The sequence below is a fragment of the Myotis brandtii genome, unplaced genomic scaffold, assembly GCF_000412655.1.
Source record: "Myotis brandtii unplaced genomic scaffold, ASM41265v1 scaffold329, whole genome shotgun sequence".
In the NCBI taxonomy this organism is placed as follows: domain Eukaryota; kingdom Metazoa; phylum Chordata; class Mammalia; order Chiroptera; family Vespertilionidae; genus Myotis; species Myotis brandtii.
The window spans coordinates 547,377-560,144 of NW_005362676.1; the positions used below are offsets into that span (position 1 = coordinate 547,377).

The following is a 12,768-nucleotide window of genomic DNA, read 5'->3' on the forward strand; positions in this document are numbered from 1 at the left end:
ACCACCTGGGTTGGGTCCAGCTGGTGTCTCAGAGCCGCCTGCTGGCACAGGCTGAGTCAGCTGCCGTGGGCGCAGTCTTCTCTCCTCTCCTGCAGCCCGTCCCCAGCTCCGTCCCGTCCTCTCTCCATGCACAAGGGAGCCCGGGGAGGCAGGGACCTCAAGGTCACACAGCTGGTGAGGTTCGAGACTCCTCCATGGGCTTGGGAACCGTACCCGTCGGTGGGGTGCTATTGCTGTGTGAGGCAGGATTTCCATACCGGCTGCGGGGTTTCCCGGGTGGGTCTGCGGGGCTGCCCCATGGCAGGTTGGGCCCGGCCAGGCCTGGTGTCCCTCGCTCCAGCCCTCAGTGGCTCCCCAGTGCCCACTCCACTCCCACATTCCGTAGCCTGATTTGCTCCACTTCTCTCCCTTGCTCCCCACTGTGGTCCCTCCATGCCGTCCAGGCTCCCAGCACACAGCCGCATGGTCCAGGCTTGGTTTGCGCTGTCCCCACCCCTCCTGCCACCTTGACCCGGGACCCTCGCGCCCATCCTCGATGACCGGCTGACTGTGGGCTCTTTCCCGCATGCCCCCTGGTCCTCAGATGAGCCAAGTGTATGCTTACCTCAGGGCCTTCCCACCTGCTGTTTCTCACCCGCCTGCCCCTGGTCCAGGTGTCCCCCTGGCTGCTCCCTCACATACTTGGGTTCTGTGTTCGTATGCCAGCTCCCCGACCAGCTGCACGAATCAGCATCGCTGCCCTTTCTCACGAACCCCACTCCGTGTTTCTTCTTAGCGCCTCCCGTGCAGTTGGTGAGGTACGTGCAACACTCGCTTGGTTTTTGTCTCTTCCCACGCCAACGTGAAGACTGTGTCCACCTCTGTGTCCCTCGCAGCGGGGCAGCGCCCGGCCCTCCAGGCCCTTTGGGGCTTCTTGCTGGTGAGTGAAGCCCCCGGAGCGCGGTTCCTCCGTTCAGCACGAGCTTGGCTCCGCTCCTCCTCTCCCCGGACCAGGCCTGGACCCGAGTTGTTTCCATGAGGAATCCCTCCTGGAGCCGAGCGCTCAGTGGGCAGGCAGCACGGGGCTGGGCAGCTGTGTGGCTGCGGCCAGGAGACAGCCTGGCTGGGGAGGGAGGCGGGCGTTCTGATCCTTTACAGAAATTCCCTCTGGGGTGTTTGGACGGTGACCCCTGTCAGAGCCTGCGGCCACCTGGGAACGAGGCCCCTTCTTGCCCGGCCCCTCCTCCGCCATCTGGACGTTTCTAAACTCGTCTTGTACCTGATGGCAGGCGGCCTCCCGAGCTCCCAGCCGCGCTGCCCGCCTGCGGGCCAGCCCTCCCCCCGGAGCCTCCCCGCCTGCCTCTCCTGCCTGGGCCCTGGCCTTGCCGGGAAGACATGATGCTTTTGTACGGAGAAGGGTGGTATTAGTCAGGGAAGGAGGGCAGCATTCGGAATACCGGGCGCTGCCACTGTCCCGTCCCGGGGGCTTGGGCGAGTCCAGTCGCTGGCTTTGGAGAGTCTTTCTCAGCATCTGCCGTCACACGTGGTCCCTTCTGCCACGGTCATTGGGAGCCACAAACAGACGCAGGATCAAGCAGCTGGGAGATGTTCTGGTGGCCGGTGGGCGTCCTGCACGGCCCTCCTATCTTGCGGGCAGTTTGACGGGTCACGTTTGCTGGTTTCAACCACAGCCCAGTAAGAGACTGTGGCGTTGGTACTTTCTAAGCTCAACGCGGTCCGTGTTCGAGGGGTCCAAATGGAGAAAGAAAGCGCGTGGTGGGGTTCCTGGGTGTGTGGGCTGCGACAGTGCTTGCATCTGTGGTTTTCCTGAACGTTGACGTGCCCGGCGTCCGAAGGAGGGTTTGCATGGAGGCCCCCACCCCACTGAGGCCCCCACTGTGTGTGTGTGGAGCTCTCTGTTCCTCTCTGCTTTCCCGCCAAACCCCGAGGCTGCACGGACCTGTCCCTGAGCACAGAGCATGCTGGGACTTGAAGAAGAGTTGGGGTTCCGGTCCGTGCTGGCCCCGTGCAAGGCCCACATCCTCTGATTCCCTCCCAGTACCCCGTCTGCCATGTGGGGACACAGGGAGACGACTCCGACCCAGAGCTCCCTCACCTGACCCTGCTGGCGCCTGGTCTCGGGCTTCCATCAAACTATGAGAACGAAGTGTCCGCTGTTCACCAGCCGCCAGACGGTGCGCTCTGTGACAGCCCCCTCGGACCGAGGCGCTCGGTGAGGCTGCACGTGAGCTCTTGTTGGTCGGCCTGTGCTGCGGACGTCGTGGGATCCAGGGGATGGAGCGTGCTGTTCAGTGACCCGTCCCCGCTGATTGTGCGCCTGCGTGTACGACGGGGCTGCTGGTCTCCGAGGACGACAGTGCCTTCATCATCTCCCCTCTCCGTTCTGTCGGTTTTTGCCCCATCGGTTTGGATACTTGTGGTCTCTGCTTGGAGAATGGGATGATCTCATCCTGTCAACGCCCCTCCGCCCCTTTATCCAGGTACTTTCCTTGTTCTGAAGTTGGCTTTGTCTGAGTCGATAGCGATTGGAGTTTGCTGGGTGTATCTTCCTCGGTCCCTTCGTGGCTCACTCACGGGTCGCGGGTCTTCCCCGTCAGAACATACGCTCCTGGGCCCTGTGTGCCCCAGGCCCAGAGACGCCTGGCGCGTTCTCGGTGAAAAAACCGGGAGCGGTGCCTCACGGGCCGAGCCCCTGCCCTCCATGCGAACCTGGTGGTCTGGTGGATCGGAAGCACCGGGGAGTGGCCTGCCTGTGGGTTCTCAGACGTCCTCCCAGAGAGAGGAGATGGGCCACGGCTGCCTCTTGACACGCAGGATTGCGGTGCCTGCTCGCCTCTCCCTGGGCTCGTGAGGTGCTGGGGGCCAGGCCTCCGGGTCGGCGGGCTGGCGGCCTTTCCTGTGGCCACTTCTAAATCGCCCGCTGCTTTGCCCTCTCACTGTGGACGACCTTTTACCCCCGCAACCGACTTCACTCCCAATACTCGGTGTCTGATCACGGTGGGCCGTTGGCGCATCGAGAAAAACAAGACCGCCTGTTCTCCGCGTCTCGTTGATGGTCCCCCGCCGGCGTCGGCGTCGATTCTCAGGAACAGGTTTTTAACCGTCGCCATCTGTCCTGCTCTTAGTGACACTGTCACAGATGTTACTTGGCTGGTCTGGGGGGATGTGTTTTCCTGAAGACGGCGGTTCTTGTATGAGGAAGTGTGGACGGCCACCCACTCACGACACTAACATCGCTCCTGCCCCCACGGAAGCACTTGTAGCAGTTGTTTTACTTACAGGGGGACGCTGGCCCACTTACATCTACAGAAAAGGACGTTGGAGGCCCGGCCGGTGTGGCTCAGTGGTTGAGCACTGACCTAGGAACCAGGAGGTCACAGATCGATTCCCGGTCAGAGCACGTGTCCGGAGAGGTTGCCAGTTCTGTGGCCTCCAGGAAGGAGAGCCCCAGGGGGTCACTCTGGAGCTCCAAGAACGGGAGGTTACGGGGTGGGGGCAGCCAGCCAAAGGCCACCGTGAATCTGTGAATGTCACGCCTCCATCCCGGAAACCAGGGCTGACAAGGGGTGACCTTGGTCCTGTCCCCCGGTCTGTGCTGGCGCCGCGGGCTCAGCCATCGCTGCACGTACACGGGAAGGGCTGCTCCGTCAGGCTGCGCCGGAGAAACTCCCGTCTTGCAAAGCGGGGAGACCGTGGCCGTGTCTAGCGTGTGCTTCAGGAGCTGTGTCTGAGGGTGCAGAGGGGTCGTTTGCAGGAGCTGAGAGGCCTCTGAGGGTTAATTGGATGCTGTTGTTTGCATTCGGCTTGGCGATGGGAGCGCGTTCCGTTTACTCAAATGAGCAGTAATTTCAGATTACAATTTTCGTCTTACGTGTATGTACTTGGGGGATCCCAGTTCAGTCTCCGGAAGTCACTGTGATATGAAAATGCACAGACGTTGGAGGGGAGGAAGGTCCTGGGGTGAGCCTCAGCCCCGATGGGGAGGGCGTCTAGGAGAGCAGGTGCCCGCCCCGCCCCGGCCTAGCTCCAGGCAAGGCTGCAGCGCAGCCCCTGTAAACACCCCCACCCCGATATGGGTCCCAAGAAACAAAGGTGGCACAGTCACCGTGTCAGTGCCTGAGCTGGTGCGGCATCTGTAGGCAGGGAGGGGAGCAGCTGAGGTGGGTAGAGCAGAAACACAAAGGAGCGTAAGGAAATGCTACGAACAGCTATTTGCCAACAAGCTGGATGATGTGGAGGAAATAGGTAAATTCCTAGAAAAACACAGTCTCCCAAAACTGAACCAGGGAGAATCAGAAAACCTGAATAGATTGATAACAACTGATGAAGTAGAAGCAGTAACAGAAAGACACTCCCAGCAAACAAGTCCCGGTGCGGACAGCTTCACAGGGGAGTTGACCAAACCTTCCAAGAACAGCTAGCCCTGTCCTCCTCCAACTGTTCCAGAACGTCCCAGGGAAGGCACACGCCAAGCTCTTCTTATGAGGCCAGCGTTATCCTAATCCCCAAACCAGGTAGAGGCACCACAAAGGAAGAGAACTACAGGCCAATATCCCTGATGAACACAGACGCTGAGATCCTCAACAAACATTAGCCTGTGCCCAGATGGGGGGGCGAGGAGAGAACCAGCAACCCAGGTACATGCCCTGGGCCAGAATCGAACCTGGGACCCTTCAGTCCCCAGCCGTCGCTCTATCCACTGTGCCACACCGGCTAGGGATTCTCCAGGATTTTTGATGAAGCAGAACTCACGGGGTTGGCTCAGACCCCACCCCCATCGCACCACTGCCTGCCAGCATCTGTGCACACATCCTTCCTGCTGTTCCCGAGATTGGAACAACGCATCCTCTCAGAGCCACCCCTCCTCCATTCAGCACCAGATGCCCCCCTGCACGCTCTCTGGTCCCCAGCACAGTCATGGACACACTTTCCTCTCCGTCTGAAAAAAGAGGAACCAGTCTCCTACCCCATCTCCTCCTCTGCTACTCTCCTGTTTTCATCATCATCATCGTTGTTATTTTGTTGCCCTGTTTGCTGTGCACCTCCTGCCTCTACTGGCTTCCTCCAGTCCCTCCCCTCCTGTCCTCTCTTCCACCCGCTTCAGTCACACTTCCCCCGTCAAGGTCCCTAAGCACCGCCAAGACCTCCGATCCAGCCATCACTCCTTAAAAAAAAATATTTTTATTGGTTTCAGAGAGGAAGGGAGAGGGAGAGAGAGAGAAACATCAGTGATGCGAGAGAATCATGGATCGGCTGCCTCCTGCACACTCCCGACTGGGGATCGAGCCTGGAAACCCGGGCTTGTGCCCTGACTGGGATCGAGCCGTGACCTGGTTCCATGGGTTGACTGAAAATTCCAAGCTTGCACTTTCTGGTGACCCAGTCCCCATCCTGGAGCCCATACAGAGTCGCCTCAGTAGGGCACAGACACTCATGCCCCCCGGGAAAGTACAGGGGTTTCAGGGGCTCTGTCAGGGACCAGGCCGAAGACCAACGATTAGAGCAAAGACGCTCCAAGTGCTTTCATCCTGGGACATTGTACGGGTTTCAGGCGCTCTGTGCCGGGAACTGGGGCAGAGACCAATACGCATTTTCATCACTTCACAGTAGCCACTTGGATTAAGATAAAAGCTTAATTGATATCATTGATCATCTCCCAGCCTAGATTTCAAAGGGCTCTTGATAGCTAGTAGCTATCACAAGTACTGGGCGAAAATGCAAATGGGTTCTTTTATAGTCTGTAGTGGGAAATTATGATCCAAAATGCAAAGCAACGTAAGAAAAGACTGATGAATTGAGTTGCTTTAGGGGGAAGAACACCTTCCCATTAAGGGTGGGGAGGGGGAACACCGTAAGAAGGGTGAAAGACCAAATAATAAACCAGGAAAATAAGTGCAGCTAGAATCACAGACAAAGCTCATTTCCTTAAAATATAAGAGTTAAAAAATTAAAAGGGCCTGGCCGGCGTGGCTCAGTGGTTGAGCAACAACCCATGAACCAGGAGGTCATGGTTCCATTCCTGGTCAGGGCACATGCCTGGGTTGCGGGCTCCATCCCCAGTAGGGGGCGTGCAGGAGGCAGCCGATCCATGATTGTCTTTCATTGTTGATGTTTCTATCTCTCCTCCCTCTCTTTCCTCTCTGAAATCAATGAAAAATATTTTTTAAAAATTAAAAGGAAAAGACCAACACCCAGAAGGAAATGGCTAAAAGATCTGAACATTTAGTTACAGAGAAATAAATGCAAATGGTCTTTTAAGTGAATGAAAAGATGTTCAGCACCTTATGTAAGAGGATTGTGAGTTAAAATTACGCCGAGATACAGAAACCCAAGTTCGACACAGTCTCCATCCCTGTTGGCGAGGTCGTGGAGCAGTAGGAAGCGCTCCAGCCCCTGCAGGGTCGGGCAGCACGGACCCCAGTGGACCTGCTTTGACCTTGACTCAGCCATCCTACCTTCAGGAAGCGACTCGGAAGTGAAAATGTACTCAGAAAACCACCCCCCAGATAAAACCATGCTCACAGCCTGAGGAGGCCTTATTCTCCTAGGTCTTCTTATGTCTTTCAACGGAGAAGCAGGTGTTTTTCTGTGCCGGTCTGGTGTGTATGTATGTGCATATCCTATATAATAAAAGGCTAATATGCAAATCGACCAAATGGCAGAATGACTGATGGCTATGATGCCCACTGACCACCAGGGGGCAGATGCTAAATGCAGGAGCTGCCCCCTGGTGGTCACTGCACTCCCACAGGGGGAGCACCATTCAGCCAGAAGCTGGACTCATCCATCTGGGCTCAGCCAGAAGCTGGGCTCATTCGTGGACATCCACGGCAGCGCTAAGGATGTCCGACTGCTGGCTTAGGCCCCTAAGCCATCAGTCAGACATCCACTGAGGGCTCCCGGACTGTGAGAGGGCGCAGGCCAGTCTGAGGAACACCCCCCACCCAGTGCACGAATTTCATGCGCCTCTAATGTGTGTGTGTGTGTGTGTATTTACTTACATTAGCGCTGGGCCTCTAGTGTATGTATATAAAAAAAAACATGAGACAGATTCATAGGTTTTTATTTTTGGCTCCTGTCTAGGTGTGTCTCTTTGGAAATGACCTTCGTGGTGGTGGTTGAGTTGGGGTGTAGGTCTGCCCTCCAGCAACCTCGTGTAGAGTCCCTCGGGTTTTCTGTGGCCGCACGTTTCCTGCAAATGATGTGATTGCAGTCTCCTCCATTGCAATCTCCTCTGGTTCCGATGCGGTGCCTGAGGCTCCGTGCGGTGCAGGGACACTGGTCCCAGCTCGTAAGCAGAGGCGGGGTCTGGAGTTGGGTTTGGACTCAGAAGCCCCGTCTTGCCGCCTCTGGCTGCCTCGGGGCCGGGGGGCGGGGGGGAGGTCCTGGGACTTGAGGTGGCGATGGCAGGGGGTTGAGGGGCATCATGACTTTGGGATGGTATCTGAGCTGGGCCTTGACTGGCTGGGAAAACAGGAGGAGGCAGAGGGAGGCCCCCGGGCCTCCTGGCTTGAGTGACCGAGCACGGCCTGTCCAGGCTGCATCCCGCCCTGCAAGGTGGCGGCCGAGCATTGCTGGGCACAGGGACTTCGGAGTCACCCGCACTGTCTCTGGCCATCCCAGGCGCCTCTGACAGTGAGCACGCTTTCCCTTCCCCACCCGCGTCTGTTGCCATCTTCCTGCTCCCGTCCACAAAGGCCGGCGGAGCGCAGTGACCGATGAGAACAAACAGCGTCTGTCCAGACTCTCAGCGGCCATTTCCCCAAAAGGTCAGGGTCAAAAGGAGAACGCTGAAAGGGTGCTTAAACTCCTCTGCCACTTCAACCGAGTGTTTGCTTTTTGTTTTTAAAGGAAAGCAGGCTCAGGCTCTGTTAGGCGTCATTGCTGCTTCGGTTGTCACTTCTCGGCGAGAACAGGGACTGTTGCCGTTAAAGTGGATTTGGGACACTGCCCTTCTCTGAACGAGTACACTGAGGACAGTCGGCTACGTGGTGATGTTTTGGATTCAGGCCCTTAAAGAGGATTGAACATAGTGGTCTTGAACGGTTCGGTGTTGGTTCTTCGATACCAGCCGGGTCTGCCAGACTTCCCTGGTTCTGGCTGCTGTTACTGGGTCAGTTGACTCGGACCAGCTCAGCCACTTCTAAGGAGTGAATGCACTTCTGCTTTTAATGGAACCTGAAGGAGAGAGACAGGCAGACACACACACCCCCACCTGCACCTGCATGGCCCGCCCGGGAACTGCTGGCCTTTCCCTCAGACCCAGGCGCTCACTGTCTTAACCTAAAGAGTCTCCCCATCTTATGATGTTAATAGAGCTAGTCCTCTGCCCCTCCTTGCCCAGCGACCACTCCCTACGACTCCCCACCCCTTAGACGGGGCTTCCCTAAGTCCTTTATGCCCCTGGTCACCCACAAGGGTGACGTGCATGCCTATCGTGTGTCCCCCGCCTTTTAGGATCTGCCACTTGGGACTGCGAAAAAAAGAAGAATATGTAGCCACAACCTGCTTAAGATAGAGACTATTATCATACGGGTTCTCTATTTCTATGCAAACAATTACGGCCAAAACCTAGTGGTGCACAACAGCCAGCATTTGTGATCTTGGGCATCGAATCGGTGAGTGAGGAGTCTGGGAGCAGCTCGGCGGGTTGATTCTGGCCCAGGGTCGAGATGTGCGCCAGGGAGACCATCATCTGAAGGCTTGACTGGGGCTGGGGGAGCCACTTGGAAATGGACCTCACAGGGCTGTGGGCAGGAGGCCTCAGGTGTGGCCCAGGGGAGCTCTCCGTGGTGCTGACAGCACCCACACACCTGGTCCGTGAGGGGAGCTCTCCGTGGTGCTGAGAGCACCCGCACACCTGGTCCATGAGAGCCTCTTCATAGTGCCCATCAAGGGGTCCTCACCACATCTGGTTGGGGGTGGGGTGGGGGCGAGCTCTACATGGTGCTGATTGAGGTGCACGACCTAGTTCACATGGGGAGCTCTCCGTGGTGCTGACAGCACTCGCACACCTGGTCCATGAGGGGGAGCTCTCCGTGGTGCTGAGAAAGCACCCGCACACCTGGTCCGTGAGGGCCTCTTCATAGTGCCCATCAAGGGGTCCCCACCACATCTGGTTGGGAGGTGTGGGGGGTGTGGGGGAGCTCTCCATGGTGCTGACTGAGTGTCCGCACAGCAGCTGGTTCGTGCTGGGGGGGCTCTCCGTGGTTCTGATTGTCCTCACAACACGGCAGCCACTTCCCTCAGAGGGGTAGAAAGAGGACGGGCCCTGTGCTGGGTAGAAGGAGGTATGGCCAGGCCCTCGTGGCTGAGAAAAGCCAAGCATCCCAGCCCTGTTTGCTTCCTCGTATTCATTCCGTCTGCAGGAACGGAGCAGACCCTCCCAGCTGTGCCTGGCTGGGTGCTGGACTCAGAGCCAGTTGGGGAGGCAACAGCCGACCCCAAGGGCCTGTCCAGGTCTCTGCGTCTATGGCACGTCTTCAAGGTGGACTGTCCATGCAGAGGGGCAGGTCGTCAGAATAACATGCCTCTGCTTTAGCCACCGCACGCGAGGGGTCCCAAGAGGGTGGGGGGAGGCACTGCAGCCGAGCAAAGGAAATGCATCATTTTCTTTGGAGAAAATGGAAAGTGGTGCTGGGCCCGGGGTGGTGACCTTGCCCTGCAGTTAGCCTGCTGCCGGGGAGATTAGAGCAGACGGGCACGGGAAGAATGCTAATGAGTCGTGGTGGGCGGAGCCCAGCGCCCGGTGCCTCCCCCGGCCACCAGGGTGCTTGCTGATGCCTATAAATAAACACTTAAAATCCAATTCTCAATCGAGTTCGATGCGGGCCTGGCTTTGCGGGTGGGAGAGCGTGTTATGTAAGCAATGCTCTGACGTCCTTCCAAAACCGGCTGAGGATTCTGAGCTTTGGGGGGGATCTGGAGCATGGGGGGTGCTCAGGCTGCTATGAATGAGACCTACAGGCTGAGGGCCGGCAGAGGAAAAGCTGGCTCCTCCCTCCAGGTGTGGGCAACCCCGGGTGGCAGCAGCGGGCAGGCTTCACCAGGGCAGGGAAGCCCGGCCCAGCCTGCAGACCGCTCCGAGTTTCTGGAGGAAGAGGGAGCAGCGGGGCTCCTGGGCACATGGTCATCTCGTAGGCCCACGGCACTCGGGCTGGCGCTGCTCAGGGGTTGAATGTCAGCCTAGGAACCAGGAGCTCACGGTTGGAACCCTGGTCAGGGCCCATGCCCAGGTTGTGGGCTCGATCCCCAGTAGGGGGCGTGCAGGAGGCAGCTGGTCCATGATTCTCTCTCACATGGATGTTTCTCTTTCTCCCTTCCTCTTTCTTTAAAAATCAGGAAACATATTTTTAAAAAAAGACTAATAAGTCCCCATCTTCTTGCACGACTCCTGGCTTTCTGCTCATCTGCTTCCCCACCCTCCAAGGAATCCCGCTCCAATCCAGGGCCCAGCCTCCAAGCCCTTCACCTGAGGGCCTTTCCCTGCGGTTTGCATTTGCATTTGAGAGCAGCGTGAGGCCTACGGCCTCTTTCTCTTTGCTGTAGGAAACCACCCATCCCAGAGGCAGGGTGGGCTGTGAACCTGGGCAGGGGAGACAAGCAGGGCCTGCCTCTCCCTCTCCTCTCCTCTCCCCCACCTCAGCTCCCACGGGCACACCCATCTCAGAGGCAGGGTGGGCTGTGAACCGGGGCAGGGGAGACGAGCAGGGCCTGCCTCTCCCTCTCCTCTCCTCTCCCCCACCCCAGCCCCCACGGGCACACCCTCCTGGTCTGAGAGTGTCCCCTAATACGGGTTCTGTGAATCCGTGGGGTCCAGCTTTGTTGTGGGGAAATGCATATTCATGAGGGCGTGAGGAGCCTCATTGAAATGCGCACAGTCTCTCCTTCCTGAATGAACGTGAGCCGACCCTTTATTTGTGTTCCAAGGGCTGAAGTGATGTGGTTTTTTTTACTTTGTTTCTGGTCATTTCTGACCCTCTCCTTAGAACGATCATCTGCGCACTTTTACAACGTCTCTCATTCACTCACATTTCTGAAGTGAAAGTAATTCCCTCTTTTCATTCTGTTTTATTCCAGAAAGATCTCATCGCCCGGAGGGTCTCCCCGGCCTTGCCGACCACTCGTTTTCGGTAGGAGATGGGGGCCCCGCGTGGAGTGAGGTCGTGCTCTGCTGACGGCGTGTGTGACGTGGGGTGGTGTTGCTGGAGGGAGGCCCTTCGGGGGAGCACGTGGGGGCTCCTGGCTGGGGTGGTGGTGAGAACGGGCCACATTCCGGGTGGGTGCGCATCGCACTCAGTGGCTCCCCATCGCAGCCTCCTGCCTTGGAGGAAGACAGGAAAGGACGGGGCTGGCCCTTGCGATTTGCTTCTAGACCTGCTGTGTGCGCTTTCAAAGACTCGAGAAATTCCTGCTCTGACACCCAACCTTTTTTTCCCTCTCTTTTAAGTTGCACGTCAGGAGAGAAAAAAAATTCCCTGACGCTTTTTTCTAAAAGTTGAAAAATGTGTTAAGAAACCGGCCCTAGGAGCTGCGACTAGGTTGAGCCCAGCGTCGTCCGTGTGATTAAGTTGAGGGAAGCTCGTCCTCCCTGGATGTAACTTTTTATTAAGGATGCCCAGGTCTAATTAACCGGATCTCGTTCTCATTAGCGACACGAGTGTCTCGGCTGGATTCTCAAAGGGAGCTCTGCCGACTCCCGGCGGGTCCCGAGTGAACGGTGATCTGCGTTCAGATCAGGCCGGGGCACCCTGTCTGTTCCACGTCCCCGAGCACAGAAGTAACTCTTCGTTTCCAAAGTGACGTTTACACACGTGCTCCCGGATGCACCCGGCGATGCTGCCTGAAGCCAGGAGGGTTCTTGTCCCACAGCTCGTGCTTGGGCCGGTGACAAGCAACCTCTCCGACAGCCCTCGGTCCTCCGGAGCCGCTGCGGGGTCCCCTCCGTGTTCTCTGGACGGTCTGGGCTGCGGCAGACGCACCTCCTGCCTCGGGTGACACGTCACTCAATGTCCCTCTGTCACTTGACCCATTTTCAGGGGAAATGGTGCTGGCGGGAGGCAGCCCGAGGCCCCGCCTGCTCTGAGGGGAGGGGGCTTCCCGGCCTGAAGCTTCGGGTTTGTGTGTGTATGTGTGTGTTTTAAGTATCTGTTGCTTCTTTTTTGTGTATTTTTAAATATGTTCTTACTGATTTTAGACAGAGAGGAAAGGAGAGGCAGAGAGAGAGAAACATCAATGATGAGAGAGAATCGTGGATCGGCTGCCTCCTGCACGCCCCCTACTGGGGATCGAGCCCGCAGCCCAGGCATGTGCCCTGACCAGGAATCGAACCCAGGACCCTTCAGTCTGTAGGCCGATGCTCTATCCAGAGCCAAACCAGCCAGGGCTTCTCTCTGTGTCTGAGAGCAAACAACCAGATCCTGTGTCCTTGGCCTGGGTCCCCTGTGTTTTCAGGGTGCAGGCGTCTGAGGATGGTTGGAGCCAGGCCTGTCCTCCTCTCTGGCCCCGTGCCTCATGCTCTCTCTCTGGCACGGCTGTGCCTGGCTTCTGACAGACGTGCCAGCTGGGGTGGGAGGGCACGCTCTTTGAACAGATGTGCGGCAACAGGGCTGCGGGAAGCGCCCGGAGGGTCCCCGTTGCCGCGTGGAGTGCTGACTGCTCTCTCCGACCTTCCTCCCGCAGCGGCGGCCTCCCAGTGACGATGGCGGCGTGAGCACCTGCCATGGCCCACCGCACGCACCAGAGCACAGCGAGCAGCATGCTGGACCA

The 12,768-nt window shown here is 57.8% G+C and overlaps 1 long non-coding RNA gene across 5 annotated transcripts in view; it reads left to right on the forward strand.

The window, feature by feature from the left end:
• The window catches only part of LOC102240450, an 18,835-nt gene extending 6,073 nt beyond the window's left edge, over positions 1–12,762 (forward strand). Inside the window, exons 1-4 of one of the 5 annotated variants that reach the window (XR_001363030.1) lie at positions 799–919; positions 2,039–2,480; positions 11,080–11,132; positions 12,682–12,762. This is a non-coding gene — a long non-coding RNA (uncharacterized LOC102240450). Of the gene's footprint in view, positions 1–798; positions 920–953; positions 1,675–2,038; positions 2,481–8,593; positions 8,619–11,079; positions 11,133–12,681 lie in introns of those variants that run through there. The other 4 variants (XR_313853.2, XR_001363029.1, XR_001363031.1 and 1 more) reach the window with 4 other exon arrangements.
• Positions 12,763–12,768: the final 6 nt, after the last annotated feature.